Consider the following 15146-nt stretch of genomic DNA (forward strand, 5'->3'; position numbering starts at 1 on the left):
TCCTACATATCACTGCACATGCTGCTCCCTTCCTCCTCCTTGGAACACGTTGCTCACTTGGTTTCCGGGCCACAGCTCCCATCCAGTTTTCCTTCTACCCTATGGTCATTCCTTCTCACTCTCCCTCAAGTACTCATCTTGATCTTCCCCACCTCCCCAGACTGGAGGGCACATGGCTGGGCCCTGGGGACTCTAAGTGCCCACTCTCCCACTGTTCCCATTTTGTCACAGCCTTCACAGGACTGTTGCAGACCTCATCAATCCCGCCCCCTCCCACATGAGGGCTTCAGGGATACCACTTATTGGTGGCTCATTGAATAGATGTCACTGATACAGACAATCTGTTTATTAGGACCTGCTACAACCAGCTAATCATTTCATTCATAAACCACCAACTAACCCTCAACCTGGAATCTTTTTGACTAATTCAAGTCAGGTGTGATCCCATGACCTCCAGGTGAGCAGCAGGGGATCCAATTTGCCACCCCAGAGCCATCCATCCCTCTGGCTTTAGAGCCCTGATGTTGCATGATCCGCCCTTCCCTGACAAATCCTCTGTCACCCAACTCCACGCAGGTGTGCGCCTCAAATCTGTAGCCGCAGCAGCTCCTGCTGGTATCCGGGCAGCTGTTCCCCTTCACGAGCCTCTTTTGTGCATTGACATATCTGAAAAGGTGGGGGGGAGCATATTGAATATCAGGAGATGAACCAGCTGGTTTACGACAGACGAGGAAGAAAAAGATAGTCCCTGGACACCTTTCATGAGCACATAGTTCAAGGAAGAATCCGGGTCTACACAGGGTGTTGCATGGTGTTAATCCTGCCCCTGAGATATGGATTCAGGAGACTCTGCCCATAATGATGCATGCTTTTCAAATATCCCTCCAAGCCTGGAATGTAGAGACAGCTCAGGAGCTCAGAGTCTGAACACAGTCACTAGAGCCCGCTCTGGTTTCAAATTCACTTTGCTTGCGTTCTTGAATTTTTTATTTTTTCCAGGTGTGGAGCCTGGTTAAGTGGCCACAACATATACTCTTACTTAACAACACCAGCGTTGACTGTTTGAGGACTCCACTGAATTGGCACTGGGGCCAACATGTGACTTTTTGACCTTGTAATTGCAAATATGGAGCTGTTTGTTTTTTCAGAAGTGTCTAAAACATGTGGGACAGGTATAAAGTTTCCACATAAGCCAACCTCTTTGTTTTGGTCTGATCTAAACAAACTGCTTCCTGCAGCTGGGCCAAGAATATTCCTTCCAGTCCCATCCTTTTGAGCAGGCCCAAGTTTGGAGACTTCCAAGATGGAACTCCGCCATGTCTCATATGTGGCAAAACCTTAAAGCAACACAACTCAGTGCCAGAAAAATAGCAACGTAGCCCCGGAAGAAACCAAAGCCGCATTTCTATTAAACAAAATTATTAGCATGATAGAAAAGAGACCATTTTGTTAACGATCAAATATACAGGCTTCAGCCAATTAAGGCTTTGAAGCAAATAGCCATAGATAGAATCCCTCACTGAAGCTAATCGTTACAGCCAATGACATTTGAAATCTTTTTTTTTCTCCTAACTATAAGAATTAAAAGTTAAAACGAGTTGCCAGCACAGCATGTGATCTAAGCTCAAAGCACATTTGCTCCAAATTGCAGAGCCTTTGACTCACACGGGACAATACCCTTTTCTGCCCAAATTAGCTAAACTGAATTTGCAGTGAAATTCCCTGATGTCTGCGAACAAGAACTGAGTCCTGGTAACACTACAGGGAAGGGAGTCACACGCTGGAATAAAGCAAGCTCCAAACAACCAGCCTCCGTGCTGGTCATGCCTCTGTCCGGCTGGCTCAGTGAGTTGACAAGAACTAGCCAAGAGAGCAAGGCCTCCGTGGGCCAATGAGCTCTGCTCCAGGTTTCAATCCAAGACTGCACCCTTCACTTGCCCATCCATCCTAAAATGCAAGCCCCTCTCTCCGTGGGACAACCAGCCCATGCAGGGCCAGAGGGGAGTTCTCAGAGGTCGTCACTGCTGACTGGGAGCTCCCTGTCATCAAACAGCGGAAGAGAATGCTTCCATGGATTCTAGATCGGTTAAATAAAACATGGAGCCAACAACCCATTCACGAGAGATCCGTTTTTCATATTTTAATGCAATAGGTATGCATGTGGTACCTAACGATTATCTGTGTCTAATGTCACAATAAAAAACCTTTGCACTTATATAGGGCTTTACAATCTATAAATCACTTTCAAACATGGTAATGCTTTTCAATCCTATTAGATGGCAAAGCAGACACTACTACCCCGCCTCACTGATTTGAAAAAGAAATGGAGCTCAAAGGGATAAGTAATTTGCCCAAAGTCATGCTATGAAGCAGTCAGAGAACCATCCAGGTCCAATCCCAGGTGCTTACCTCTACACAGTTTCCTAGATGAGTGGATTTTGACACCTGCCCTCAGGAAAAAAAAAAAAAAAAATCTATAAGTTCGAAGTTGCAACTCTGATCAACCTCATGTGTGCAGATGTAATGAAGAAGAAATATGGGTTTCTCCCTCCCGGGCCCCACCCCCACCTAGCACAACTGAGTCCATACCACCACGACCAAAGGCACTAAGTAGTCCACGACACTGGTCCTTCTCACCAGCCATTTTCCATTTATCACTAATTTTTCCTACCCATCCTTCCTCAACTCCACTGCCACATACACTCCCTCAAGTAGAAGCCCCAGGAGGGCAGGGACTGGGTCATACTTGCCTTGTGACGCGTGCCTAACAGAGTTCATTTCACTTACCAACTGCTTATTACCTATCCGCTCCTTATTAATCTGGAAAAGCCCGAGTTTATCCCCAGGTAGGGCAAGCAGCATGGCATGAACCACCTTGCTTCCTCACTAATCACCATCCACAAGGTTCCCAGGCTATTCATGCTCCTCAAAGAGAAGGACCCATGACCACGTGGCAGACAGTGGCCTACAACCAGGCACAGCCTCTAAACCTTGAAACTACCTATTATTTTCTGCCTAAAAGATTTTATACACACGATACCCTTCGCTGCTGAAACTAATAGTATATTAAGAGAACAGATCTGAGACTGCACTCCAGGGAGTTAATGGTAGGAGGTTTCTCATCTCCACGGCAGTCCCATGACTAGGACCAGCAGCACAGCACCTGTTCGGAACTCAGATTATGGGTGAACCGGGCACCTAGGTGGATGCAATAAGGAATATCAGGAGAGACCATCAAAGTAGGAATAGGAAATATACGGCAGTAAGTAGTCTTTGACCTATTTACAGCAGACATCACCCATGAACACAGCATCTTTCAACCCCAGGATCGACCCTCCTGAACACCGCACATCACATGGCCATCACCATTCAGTCGGGATCGGCAAGCAAGACGTAAGACGTCATCACCTATTTGCCGTCCTCATGTGTAAGACCTTGCTGGAAGTCAGCAGGTCACACGCTAGGCCTCAGCCATGGTGCTTCCTCATGCTCCTCGGAGAAGATTCCTGCTATCCGATCAACAACCCAATTCTGATCTCCTGGACTCCTGACTTCAACTCTTGGTTGCTCTTTGCCCCTTCCCCATCACCAGGCCCCCACACCCAGGGGTTCTGACCCCGCCCGCTGACCAGCTCCTACTCCTGATGCCCGTTCACCTTCTTCGTGCCCTTTCTCCTGACTCCAATACTGACCTCAAGGGGCACCTGGGTGGCTCCGTGGTTGAGCCTCTGCCTTCTGCCCAGGTCATGATCCCGGGTCCTGGGATCGCGGCCCCCATCAGGCTCCCTGCACGAAACAAAGACTGACTCAAATACTCTAATATTCACTGAAATACTCCCCACTGAGGCCCAGCAGAGGGGACCCCGACCGGTCGGCCCGGCAGAGGGGGAAGATTCCAGACTCACAGAGGAGACGGGCAAAGCCGACCTGCACGCAGTGCACAGAACTGGTCCTGAGCTGCGGCCTGGCTCTCGGGGCCGGGCCCACCTTGATGCCTGCGGAGAAAGGGAGCGATTCCATCCTGGCGTTCCCCGCGTTACGGTCAAGTTTCTGCCTCCGACGTGAGGAGCAGATGTTTCCTAAGCTCCCGGGGATTTGTCCGCCTTGTTCACGCCGCGCCAGGCAGGTCACCGCCGCTTTGACGCCGCGGCCCGTGCGCGCGGGACGCTCCTCTCCTCGGGCGCCGCCGACTCCCGCGGCTCCCTGCCCGCCCGCCCCCTCCACCACGCTCCCCTTGTCCCCGCGCCCCGAAACCACTAGCGGAGCCCGGACGGACGGCGGCTGCCGGGCGGGGAGAGGCTGCCGGGCGGGCCCCCCGGTGCGCGCATCGGGCCGTCCCGAGCTGGGGCTGCGCTGAGGGGCGGTGGCGGTGCCCTCCCCCGGGCTCGGCACGTGCCGCCGCCGCCCTCCCGCCCCGCGCCCCCCACCGCACCCCACCCCCGACCGCCCGCGCCCACCCGCCCCGCCCCGCCACCGACCTCCCGCCGCCGACCTCCGGACCTCCCGCCCCGCCATCCACCTCCCCGGCCGCAGGCCTCCCGCCCCGCCCCGCTCCTGCACCATCCCGCCCCCCCCGCGGACCTCCCGCCCCTGCCCCATCCCGCCCCGCCCCTGCACCATCCCGCTCCCCGCCGACCTCCCGCCCCCACCCCTGCCTGCCCCGTCCTGCTCCCCGCCGACCTCCCGCCCCCACCCCTGCACCATCCCGCCCCCCCCACGCGAGCCTCCCGCCCCGCCCCTGCACCATCCCGCTCCCCACCGACCTCCCGCCCCCACCCCTGCCCGGCCTGTCCCCCGCCAACCTCCCGCCGCACCGCTGCCCCGTCCCGCACCCCGCGGACCTCCCATCCCGCCCCGCCCCTGCCCCTCCCGCCGCCCGCAGACCTCCCACCCCGTCCCTGCCCCGTCCCACCCCCCCGCGGACCTCCCGCCCCGACCCCTGCGGGTCCCGGCCCCCGCGGACCTCCCATCCCGCCCCTGCCCGTCCCGCCCCCAGCGGACCTCCCGCGCCGCCCCCACCCCATTCCCATCCCGCCCCGACCCCTGCCCCTCCCGCTGCCCCCAGACCTCCCACCCCGCCCCTGCCCGTCCCGCCCCCCCCCCCCCCCGCAGACCTCCCGCCCCGCCCCCCGCCGTGGAGGCCGAAGCCGAGGCCGCGGAGTCCCTCCCGGCCCAGGTGGCCCCGTGGCGCCGGCAGGGGAGCCCGGGGAGGCCCACCTGAGCGGGCGGCGCCCAGTGCACGGTCCTCAGGCCCGAGCGCCTCCGGCACCCCGGGAAGAGGGGGGGCCCCCGCGGCCTCCGTGACCTCATCTGTGGAACGAAAGGCTTTCCCTCCGAGCTGCCGAGCTGCCCCCCCGCCCTGAGTCCGGCGACGCGGGGTTGCGCGGGGCTGGGGCGCGGAGGCCCACCCCCCACGTCCCACCCCCACCCCCGTGCCCGCGTGGGCCCAGGCCCGGCGCCCCGCAAGCCTCTCGCACCTGCGGCCACGTGGGCACAGCCGCCCGCGTCCCCGGAGGCCCCGTGCGGAGGCGACACAGTGCGAGTGCGCGGGACCCCGACCCCGGCCCCGGCCCCGACCCCGACCCCGACCCCGACCCCGACCCCGCCGCCTGCTCGGCTTAGCCGCGGCCCTGCGCCCTCTCCCCGGCTCCCGGGCTACTCTAGCGAGAGACGCACACGCTAGTCTAGGTGGTGGGACTTGAAGAAGGGCCCCCCCACCCCCACGAAATAACACTCGCAGACCCGCCTGACACCCTCATCCTAGGCCCTCGCTTTCTTTGCATTCGAGCATCTTGCTTCCAGAAGTTTCCTGCTAAATGCAACTGTGCACAGAAGAGTAGCCGTGGACGCAGCCTTGGGCTTCTTATTACAGGGACACCCCTTCGCCAGCTCCCATGGCCACCCCCAGCCCCACAACATCTGATAAACACAGGAAGAGGGGCACCCGGGCAGCTCAGGGGTTGAGCGGCTGCCTCAGGCCCAGGGCGTGACCCCGGGGTCCTGGGGTCGAGTCCCGCCTCGAGCTCCCCACAGGGAGCCTGCTTCTCCCTCTGCCCGTGTCTCTGCCTCTCTCTCTGTGTCTCTCACGAATAAATAAATAAATAAAATCTTAAAAAAAAAAAAAAAAAAAGCCCAAAGGAAGAACTTACCCCACAAAGAGACAGGCACAAAACCCAAATTTATGAAGGAAAAACTAAATAGGAATGAGGAGTAAAGAGGCATGCTGTCTGGCTTCCACCCTGATTTATTTTATGTCAACAACTAGCAGAAGAAACAGGATTGGAGAAGGAATTAGTGGAAGAAGGGAAGGATAAAGGATAATGTAATAGTGATTTTTCAAACCCACTGTGTTATTAGGGTTTTTAAGGAATTGAAGTTCTCACTTTGGGAGAGTCACAAAGCCCCATCACTGTTTGACTTGGCTCCGTTTGCCTCTTCTTAGATTACCGCACATGTTTATTATTTAAATTTGAATGAATAAAAATTAATTTTGAGTGGATAAATTTTGAGGAATAAGTGTAGATACACAGATAGAAACCACAGATACACCGAATTAGGATTCGCTCTCGGCCCTCCCCGTGGAAGCCAGAAGAAACAATGGCTTCCCCCTGCATGGAGCAGGATTTAAGCCACGTGGGAGAATTTCCTAAAGAGAGTTGTTGACTCTGAAAGAGGGAGTTAAGGGAGATTGGGAGGGCATTTCTTTTTTTCTGTAAATATTTTTAAAACAGAACCAGTTCTCATTTATCATGGGTGGACTTGGACGCCCTCACCCCCCACCCCAGCGTTGGGATGTGAGGCCCTATCCCCCAGTGGGACCGCATTTGGAGAGAGGGCCTATAAGGAAGTAATTAAGGTTAAATGAGCTCATAGGGTGGGGCCCTGATCTTAATAAGGTGTCCTTAGAAGAAGAGGAAGGAACATGAGAGCTGGCTCAGTGAGAAGGCGGCCATATATAAGCCAGGAAGCGAGGTCTCACCGGAAGCCAGATTTTCTAGAACCTTGATCTTGGATGTGTAGCCTCCAGAACTGTGAGAAAAATAGATGTCTATTGTGTAAGCCCCGTGGTCTGTGGCTCCTTGTCATGGCAGCCTGGTTGACTAATATGTTTCTGCCTGAGGGAGGGAGATAAAACGGGTCAGGCAACAAATGAGGATTAACTACTTTTCTAGGCACCAGGTTTATGGCAGTAAATATGGCAGTAAATATGACAACATCCCCAGCAGGGGTGGGGCGACCTCTCCACAATACCTCTAGCCCGCGGGTTCTAGAATCCACAGGCCTTTTTCTAACGTGCGGCCCCTGGACCTACGCGCAGCTGTACCTTCCCGGGAGTGGGTAGGAGCAGCGCTCGTTGTCTGGGCAAGGCAGGCGGTGAACGAACGACTCTCCTCTCCCTCCCGAATGTTGCCTCAGCCATGCCAGGAGTCCAGGTGCGATGCCATGGAGTCCAGATTTGACCTGTCAAGAAATAAGAGGATGATGCTGTGGGGAAATCAAAAACAGCCCTGGCTCCTCACAGGCGGGCCGGAGGAGAGCAGACGGCCCAGGTGGGCCTGCAGACCTACAGTGGCCCCTTGAGCCAAGAAGGACCAGGGAAGAAAGAGTCTGATGCCTTGGCGTAGGGACAGAGTCAGGGGACAGTTACCCTCAGGAAGCCAGAGAGCGCAGGACGAGGAAAATGGGGGATTTTAAAAAGAAATTGGGCTAGTGTGGGCTTAAAGAAAGGAATCAGACTGTGCTTGAAAGCTCGGACAACTTGCCTGTCTTTTGAACAGACTCTGGTTAAAATTAAGAGCAGAAATCTGTACTTGATAAAAACTTTTGTCTCAAAGCTTTTGAAGGAGGAGGAGAAGGAAGTCAGGCTATTTTTCTCTCTTTTTTTTTTTTCCTGGTAAATATTTGCATCAAAAAATTCCAAAGGGTGTCACTGTTTTAAAAAAAAAAAAAAAAAAGTAAGGAAGAAGGAAAAGAAATGATGTGAGCATGTTTCAACTGGCACGCAGACGGGCATGCAAGTTGTGGCATACAGGTAAACCAGCAGGGGCAGGGCCTGATTTGTAGTGTTTGCCAATTTCTGTGTTGTAAATATTCCCGCCACAGCTGATCTCAAGCTACCAATGGTTTAAAAATCAGCCTGCAAAATCCCTGCCTCCTTAGCCACAGTATCAGCCGGCTCTAGTATATACTTCCTGCAAACACGTCGAACGGGTAGCAGGTGACCCTGTACAGAACCAGCTGGGAGGTCCGGAAGCCCAGTGAGCAGAAAGAGGAGGACTGCAGAGGGTGATGTCGACATCACGGGCAGATTTTCCTCCCTGGGATGGGTCACCTCACATGCATGAATGAAGGTCCACTGTCATGGTCATTCAGCTGCCCTGCTTCCCAGAAGGGACAGATATAGTTCTATTAAGGAAGCACCACCTCATCCCCCGTGCACTGCAGTTGTGTTACCTGGAGCTCAAGGGAAGAGCAGCAGCCACAGAGAACCCCCAAAACCCACCTTATTTTTAAACTTTTTTTTTAAGATTCTATTTATTTATTCATGGGAGACACATAGAGGCAGAGACACAGACAGAGGGAGAAGCAGGCCCCATGCAGGGAGCCCGACATGGGACTCGATCCTGGGACCCCAGGATCACTCCCCGGGCGGAAGGCAGATGCTCAACCACTGAACCACCCAGGCATCCCTATTTTTCAACTTCTAAAATTCCAACTAAAACTTTGATTTATAGGAAAAAAGAAAAGAAAGGGAGGGAGAGAAGGAACTTAGGAAAAAAAAAAAAAAAAAAACCTTCACCATCCATTGTAAAACCAATAAGCTCAATTTTCCCAGGGACCCCGAGGGAAAATGCCTATTATTTTCCCCATAAAGGCAGGAAGAGAAAAGGAATTCCCATTTTTTTGATTTGGCCAGATGCCTACCATCCCCCCACCCCCCTCCCATTCAGGACCAGGCAATAGGATGGAGATAATTCCATCACCCACCTAGATCCCCGTAGATCTACCTTCTCTAGATGGTACCTACGGACTGATCCATTCTCGAGAAGCTCGTAAATGATCCACCGAGAACTTCATTCTGCAGTCCAACGTAAGTCTTCAAATGAACTGCAAACATAGGCCTCTGTTTCCAAAAGAAAACTACAGGCGGAAGCCAGGCCTGGGGTCTACTCCTCTCTAGCTCACCTTCCAGGACCCCATGTCAGGCTCCACGCTTGGTCGGTCCTCACCCAATTTAATTCTTCCCCTCTCCCCTGCAGAACCTCACCAGGGGATTTTCTCTGAGGACTCATCACCTCTAGGGGGATTCTGGGAACCTACCTTTTGGTCCAAGAGTCAGAAAACTGGGCGGAATTTGAGCTGGCACCAGTAAGCATTGAAAGACAGTTGATGAAGTAGATGAACCTAAAGAATAGGATTATTATATTTATTGTATCTGTATGCAAGTTATCTATTGAGAAGTCCAAGTACGTAATGTTTCAACTGTGCTTCTGCAAAAAGGTACAGCCAGTGTGGACGATGCATAGATTTCCACCAGCCCTCTGGCTGCACTTCCAGCGGAAGGCTCCTACATTTCTGAGAAACGTTAAAGGAGAAAGGGTGACCTCTGCTGGTGAAATGAGGTTTGGGGAGGTTTTTAAAAATCTGATTATTTTCCCAACTCTGCAAAGAAAAACGTGAGCACAGAGTCAGGGAGGCAAGAGTGTAACAATGTCCTCCCTGAACACATGATCATTTTTTCCACACTAGTAATTTTTACGGACTCTTCAGCAAAAGGTCATTGTTTGGCCCAGAAACTCTTTAATGATGTGTAGAAATGAGATTCGATGAGGTTTGTGTTGTGTTTAATAATTACTCCCCAGAAAAAAATAATAAATGCTTTCATCCAGAGTGTAATAATTTGTTTTATTCTCTCTCTCTATCTCTCTCTCTTTTGATATTTCATTCAGGAAATGAAAAATTTGCAACCGATTTTGAAAGTAGAGACTAATTAGAATAAATGAAAGTGCAGTCCCCCCCAAATGTCTCATTAAGGTTTACATTTGTTAGATGAATGCACATTTTAGGAATTAAAAACTAAGCGCTTTCAAAAGAGTCTCCACAACTGACAGTTCAATGTTGAATGAAAAACTTGAAGTAAATTACTTTGCTTTAAAACTCAGCAATGTTCAAAACAAAATCATTTCCATGGTGCTCTCATTATGTTGCTTGATTTCGGCCCTCCACGTATCTTTCATCACCTTTGACAAGCAAAACGCATGTGTGGTGCTACTGGTCCGGTAATAGTATTCAATTATTAGACTTTCCCTGATCACAGACATCACTTTGGTCTTTAGCTTTGCCAAGTTTAAAGCAAAATACTTCATTTCAAGTTTTCCAGAGAAAAGCTAGGCAAGATCTTTTAAAAGTCTAATTTTTTTAATTGTCTAATGCCACCGCACATGGAGTGATTATGTGTGTGTAATCAGGCTTGTTGAGGGGAGAGAGAAAAAAAAAAAAAAAACAAGACACATGGGAAAGCAGGCCACCCCGCCCCCATCTAGAGTTCTGTAAACTGGATTACATTTTTGGGGAACCAACCTATCTTTTGGGAACTGTAGCAGTAAAGCACCTCAGTATCCAGCATAATGGAAACCATGCTCTACCTTTACTGATAGAATGTAATATTCAAATTACATAAAGTGTTTGTTCCAATGCATGTTTATGTGCCTTACACAATAAAAAGTTGGATTTTTGTCAACGCTTTTCTTAAGCCAACACACATTTCCCTCTCCCTTCTCTTGGTCTGAGAAGAGGCAAGACTCTCTCACGATCAGCCCCTCTTTAAAAATCTGGCAGAAAGGACAGAGAAGGGGGAGGGGTAAACTTAATATTACACAGTTGGGCTGCTGTCCTGGGCCTAAACTGGAGTCGGAAAGGAGAGAAAGAGCAGAAGAAACAGTTTAAATAGGATTCATTCTTGGCACATACTGTGACCCCTGCACCCCCTTGCTTTTTTATATCATATAATAAATGTGTTTGTTCTCTTCTAAGAATATCAAGGAGACATAAAATTCCCTGAAGGCAACATTTTTTGTTTCATCTTATCACACACAGTGTAGACACTGATTTTAGAAATTAGTAAATACTGAGGGGCCTGGCCAGCTCAGTCAGAAGAGCATGTGACTCTTGATCTCAGGGTCATGAGTTTGAGCCTCACATTGGGTATAGAGATTGCTAAAAATAAACTTAAAAAAAAATTAGTAAATACTAAATGTTAGCATTTATTTAAATGCCAGTATGCATTCAACTTCTTTAAAAAAATAAACATAAGACTGCAAGTAAACTGGATTTAACTTCAAGTAGCTGGATTTAATATTAATGACAAGAAATAGTAACATCAGAAGAAGCACTCCTAAAATCATACATATATTTCTTAACAGTAGAACTCTTTGCAAGTATAAGCATTACTGTGAGCACACAATAGACAAGCATCAATTAAATAGGTCTCTTATAAGTGCTCAAGTCATTTCTTTCACTGGACTGATATTTATTAAGCACCTGCTATATGCCACACACCATGCTGGGCATGAGGGAAATGATGGCTGATAAAGTTGGATACCTTCCTCGTCTTTCTGCAGCTTACAATGCCATGCAGGAGCCAGACATCAATCAGCTCTTCACCAGTAAATATAAAATTACAACAGCAATGAGTGCTAAAACCTAGAGGTAGATGGTGCTACTACAACGTTGTTTTTCTTAAACTAAAGAATTCTGTTTAAAAAAAAAAAAAATCTATCTGCATGGTAGGCAAACTCAACATTGTTGAATTCTGGCCTAGGGCAGAGAAAGCTCAAATCAAAGAACCAAAATCAACATTTTATAGGCACAGCATGACCATGCAAACTCAGAGGTACTTGGTCAAAAAGGTGCCTGATTCGATTTAAATATATTTATTCGGCACCTATGCTGGGTAAAGCATAAACCTTAATGTGCGTGAGAATTACTTGGGGATCTTGTTCAAATACAGACTCTGAATCTGTAGCTCCAAGGTGGGGCCTGACAGCATGCATTCCTAACAAGCTCCCAGGGGATGCCTATATTTCTGGTCCATTGATCACACCTCGAGTAGCTCCAGTTCAGGCCAAGACGCTGAACTAGCATGACTGCTGGTTCCCACTCCTCCAGCCCCATCCGATCACAAAAGAAAAAAGTAAGGAAGCTCTTGAGTTTACAGGGGCTGTTTTGAATTGGCATCTGGGGAGTGCTGGCTTTGTCTGGGACAGGACCCAGCCCAGCAGGGTTGTGAGAAGAAAGAATAGAAGAATTGGTACAGGGATGCCTGGCTGGCTCAGTCAGTTGATCATCTGCCTTTGGCTCAGGTCATGATCTCAGGGTCTTGGGATCGAGCCCTGCATCAGGCTCCCTGCTTGATGGGCAGCTGCTTCTCCCTCTTCACCACTTGTGCTCTCTCTCTCTCTCTCTCTCTCTCAAATAAATAAATAAAATCTTACAAAAAAAAAAAAAAAAAAAGAACTGTAGAATTCTGTTCCTGCCTCCCCCAGCACTCACCTCATCACTTTGTGGCAAACAGTGCCTGTACCCCTCCTGCTAAGACATTGAGATTGGTGCAAATGTCCTCAGAAGAAACGAGAAAACACAGGGGAACCAACTGACTCCTGTAAGTTATTTCCATATCCCTTCTCCTTCAAACTCCCAGAATTACCACTTCATCATGAGGATGGGTCTCAAGGTCAGAGGTAAAAGGAGGGAATATTAAGCACATTAACCAAAAGAAAGCTGACCTAACTATATTCATTCCAGATATGATAGTCTTTATGTAAAGAGCATTACTGGGAATAGAAGAGTTCCCTCAGACATAGCAATTCCATTGCCACCTATGAACCTAAGGGAAAACCATCCCCTAGGGAATAAGTGATGCAGACTGTGAAGTGGCCCCACTGTCCCTTCCTGATACGTATGCCCTTGGGCAAGCTCCCTCTTTGAGTATGATGAGCAGGACCCACTCTTGCTTTGAGCCAACAGAACAAGGCAAAGGTGATGGAATGTCACCCTGTGATGATGTGACAGAAGACTGTAACGTTTGCCACACTAGCAGGCTCTCTCCCCTTGCTGGCTTTGATGAAGTGACCACGCTAGGGAGAAGGTGAGGGTAACCTCTGACAGCCAGCAAGACACTGAGGCACTCAGTCTGACAACCTGCAAGGACCCGAACGCTGCCAGCAACCACATGAGCTCAAAAGCAAATCCTCCCCCTGTTGAGCCCTGAGACTGGCCCTCGATCCTGTGTAACTCCTCAACTGCTGGCGAGTGAAGACTCGAAGCAGAAGATCCAGTAGGGCATACCTAGATTCTCAATGCACAGAAACCTCAAGGTGGTTTATCTTCAACCACTAAGTCTGGGCTAATGCTGTCACATAGCGACACAGAACTAACACGAGAGACATATACAAGAACATCAGTAGTTAAACCAGATGATAGAAAAATCTGGAAACAGCCATATGCCTATCAGTAGAATGTGCTAGGATATTACATTCACAGCCAGATGTCACAATAGGAATATATCTTAAAACTATAAAACTAAGTGAAAAAAAAATCCACCCAAAGATTATCTCAGCATGATACCCTTTCATAAAGTTAAAAACAATGAAATCAATGTATTTTGATGTAACTGTTTAAATCAAAAACATATTATTTATAAAGTTAAACAAATAAAGTTCTGATAAAATTAAAGTTCTTAACTAAAAAATCTTTTTTAAACAGTTGGAGGAGGTGGGTACCTGGGTGATTCAGTTGGGTAAGCATCTGACTTTGGTTTGGGTCGTGATCCCAGGGTCCTGGGACGGAGCCCCACATCGGGCTCCCTGTTCAGCGGAGAGCCTGCTCTCCCTCTCCCTCTGCTACTCCCCCTGCTTGTGCATGATCCCCCCCCCACAAATAAATAAATACATAATCTTTTTAAAAATTCAGCAAAGTTCTATTAAAGTTATACATAAACACACCACATAATCCAACAATACCACTCCCCAGTATTTATTTAAAAGAAATAAAAACATGTATCCACACAAAAACCCATATGTAAATGTTTATAGCAACTTCATTCATAATCACTGAGAACTGGAAACGACCCCAATGTCCTCTAAGTGGCGAATGAGGAAACACACACCCGCCGTGGAACGCTCAGCAACTGATGCATGCAACAGCACAGGTGACTCTCAAGTGCATTACACTGAGTGGAAGAAGCCGGATCCAAAAGACTACATACTGTGTGATTCCATGTGTGACCTTCCAGAGGAGGCAGGACTATGGAAACAAGAAACAGGTAGGGAGCCCGAGGTGAAAAGAGGAAGGCAATGACAGCAAAGAGGCAAAACAGAAACTCTGGGGAGAGAAGGAGCGATTATATATATGCAGATAGATAGATTCTGTGGTTGTTATCTAACTATATTCATTTGTTAAACTCATAAAATTATACACTAAAAAGGGTGAATCTTGCGATATGCAAATTATTCCTCAAATACATATGTAACATATGTATTTAAGTATGGGTAGGTAAGTGCCCTTTTGACAATCCCTTGAACCAGATCCTCCACCCTGCTGTGCCCTCCACCCCTGCCTACAGCCTATAAGAACATAACAAGAAGTTGAACCATTGGAAATGTTGTGGTTAAAATGACCCCGGGGGCACCTGGATGGCTCAGTCGGTTGAGCCACTGACTCTTGATTTCGGCTCAGGTCATGATCTCAGGGTCCTGGGATGGAGGCAAGTGTCAGGCTCTGTGCTCAGCAGGGAGTCTGCTTGGGATCCTTTCCCTCTGCCCCTTCCCGCATGCTCTTGCTCTCTCCCTCTCTCAAATAAATGTCAAAACAATTTTTTAAATTACCCTGAAGAATGTCCTTGAAAGAGGGCTGGGGGGAAGAAAGGGAGAGTTTCAACAATATATAAAAAGAAGTCAGAAGATGAAGGAGTGAACATTGCTTTCTTTGCCTTGTTGATGGGGGATCTTTCTGATCTTCCAAAGATAAACCTCATTCTGCTCAAAGCAGGGAGGTACTGAGTCATTCGTCCAACCACTTGCAATACAGAGGGACCCCTCCTCCAACCAGCAGCCCTATTTGGCCCAGACTGCCTTTGCCCTGGAATG

At 49.3% G+C, this 15146-nt stretch overlaps 2 long non-coding RNA genes across 2 annotated transcripts; both read right to left on the reverse strand.

Moving 5' to 3' along the window:
* Positions 1-357: 357 nt before the first annotated feature.
* On the reverse strand, positions 358-4124 carry LOC140625410 (uncharacterized). The gene is made up of 4 exons (XR_012024751.1): positions 3906-4124; positions 3693-3786; positions 2410-2445; positions 358-666 (listed from the first exon to the last, which is right to left on the reverse strand). It is a non-coding gene; the product is annotated as an uncharacterized lncRNA (long non-coding RNA).
* Positions 4125-6671: 2547 nt separating this feature from the next.
* LOC140625870 (uncharacterized) lies at positions 6672-14822 on the reverse strand. The gene is made up of 3 exons (XR_012025146.1): positions 14690-14822; positions 9322-9405; positions 6672-7461 (listed from the first exon to the last, which is right to left on the reverse strand). It is a non-coding gene; the product is annotated as an uncharacterized lncRNA (long non-coding RNA).
* Positions 14823-15146: the final 324 nt, after the last annotated feature.

The sequence above is a fragment of the Canis lupus genome, chromosome 36 (assembly GCF_048164855.1).
Source record: "Canis lupus baileyi chromosome 36, mCanLup2.hap1, whole genome shotgun sequence".
Taxonomy (NCBI): Eukaryota; Metazoa; Chordata; class Mammalia; order Carnivora; family Canidae; genus Canis; species Canis lupus.